General features: G+C 63.7%; 2 non-coding genes across 2 annotated transcripts in view; both read left to right on the forward strand.

Moving 5' to 3' along the window:
* LOC146143301 (small subunit ribosomal RNA) overlaps nucleotides 1–27 on the forward strand; it is a 1,810-nt gene extending 1,783 nt beyond the window's left edge. The window contains exon 1 of the ribosomal RNA XR_014500759.1: nucleotides 1–27. This exon is cut by the window's left edge and continues 1,783 nt beyond it. This is a non-coding gene — a ribosomal RNA (small subunit ribosomal RNA).
* A 247-nt stretch (nucleotides 28–274) lies between these two features.
* On the forward strand, nucleotides 275–428 carry LOC146143302 (5.8S ribosomal RNA). Its single transcript, XR_014501056.1, has one exon. It is a non-coding gene; the product is annotated as a 5.8S ribosomal RNA (ribosomal RNA).
* Nucleotides 429–1,917: the final 1,489 nt, after the last annotated feature.

The raw sequence follows: 1,917 nt of genomic DNA on the forward strand, positions 1-1,917 counted from the left end.
GTAGGTGAACCTGCGGAAGGATCATTAACGGTCTCGCAAACGCTTCGGCGAACGCGAAACTCGGACAAGCGAGAGAAAAAGTCTTTGCTACCCGGCGCCCGACCCGCGAGGAGCGGCGCGCCGGCCGGCGATTCGGTCACCCGGTAATGTTTGCGCGTCGAGTGCCGCGGTGCCGCGCGCTCCGGCTTCAAGCGTCGGCCTGGCCGACCGCTCGGCGCGGTCTATTTTGTCACCCTATAGTGCGAGGCACTGTGCGAGCGAAACAATCGTGGATGGCTCTTGGCGGTGGATCACTCGGCTCGTGAGTCGATGAAGGACGCAGCTAGCTGCGTGAATTAGTGTGAATTGCAGGACACATTGAGCATCGACGTTCTGAACGCAAATTGCGGCCTCGGGTCAATCCCGGGGCCGCGCCCGCCTCAGGGTCGCGTTGCAAACGTTCCGCGCGGGGATTTCTCCGCGCGGCTGCTGCGGCGTCGGACGCGCGAGCGCCCGTCCCGCTCAAGACAGCACGGCACGATGCGCGACGATCGCGACCAGAATCCCGCGCGGCGGCGGCGAGTCGACCTCGAAGAGGCCAACGGCTGGCGGCTCAAGGGCGGGAATCGAGGTGCGCGGCGGCGCGCGGCGCCGACGGCGAGCGCGGAACGGGAAGAATAGTCCCGGTCCTTACTTTCGGCCTGAGGTCGGACGAGGCTACCCGCTGAATTTAAGCATATTACTAAGCGGAGGAAAAGAAACTAACGAGGATTCCCTCAGTAACGGCGAGTGAAGCGGGATGTGCCCATCGCCGAATCCGCGCGCTTTTGGAGTGCGCGGAATTGTGGCGTACGGAATTCGTCACGGCGCGCTTCGCCGGTCGCCCGCGTCCTTCTGATCGAGGCCTTTTCCCAGAGCGGGTGTCAGGCCCATGGCGGCGACAGGCGGGCGCGCTACGGCGTCTTCCCAGAGTCGGGTTGTTTGGGAATGCAGCCCAAAGCGGGTGGTAAACTCCATCTAAGGCTAAATACGGTCACGAGACCGATAGCGAACAAGTACCGTGAGGGAAAGTTGAAAAGCACTTTGAAGAGAGAGTTAAAGAGTACGTGAAACCGTCGAGAGGCAAACGGGAGGGCCTGTCGGGTCGCCCGGTCGCTTTCAGCCGGCCCCCTGTCGGCGACGTTGTCGTGCGGACCCTCACGGGCCGCCGGCGGCGCCGCCCGATCGGGGACCAGCGCACTAGCGCCGGGCGAAGGCCGCGACCGTCTGGACGGCGGCGAGAAGGCCGCGCGCAAGGTAACCCGGCCTCGGTCGGGTACTATAGGCGCGCGTGTCCGTCGGCCCGCCGTTCGGGCGAGGAGAGATCGCCGCGTCTGCCCTTCGGGGCCGAGCGCCCGGTGCCGGCTGGGGCGTCGTGGGTCGGGGACTGTTCTCAGTGCCCAGCCTCTTCGTCTCGGTCGCGCTTCCGGTGTCGTTTCGCGAGGCGCACGGGGTCCGCGGCTGAAGTCAGCCACCTTCCCGACCCGTCTTGAAACACGGACCAAGGAGTCTAACGTGAGCGCGAGCCACGGGGCAGTACGAAACCCATGGGCGCAGTGAAAGTGAATGTCGGCGCGGTCCGGCGGAGGTGAGACGTCGTCGTTCGCGGCGGCCGCATCACCGGCCGATCTCGTCCGCTTTGCCGGAGAGGTCGAGCGAGAGCGTTCGCGTTGGGACCCGAAAGATGGTGAACTATGCCTGAAGAGGTTGAAGCCAGAGGAAACTCTGGTGGAGGACCGTAGCGATTCTGACGTGCAAATCGATCGTCAAATTTGGGTATAGGGGCGAAAGACTAATCGAACCGTCTAGTAGCTGGTTCCCTCCGAAGTTTCCCTCAGGATAGCTGGCGCTCTGTCGCAGTTTTATCTGGTAAAGCGAATGATTAGAGGCCTTGGGGAC

The sequence above is a fragment of the Ascidiella aspersa genome, chromosome 5 (genome assembly GCF_963924565.1).
Source record: "Ascidiella aspersa chromosome 5, kaAscAspe10.2, whole genome shotgun sequence".
Lineage (NCBI taxonomy): Eukaryota > Metazoa > Chordata > Ascidiacea > Phlebobranchia > Ascidiidae > Ascidiella > Ascidiella aspersa.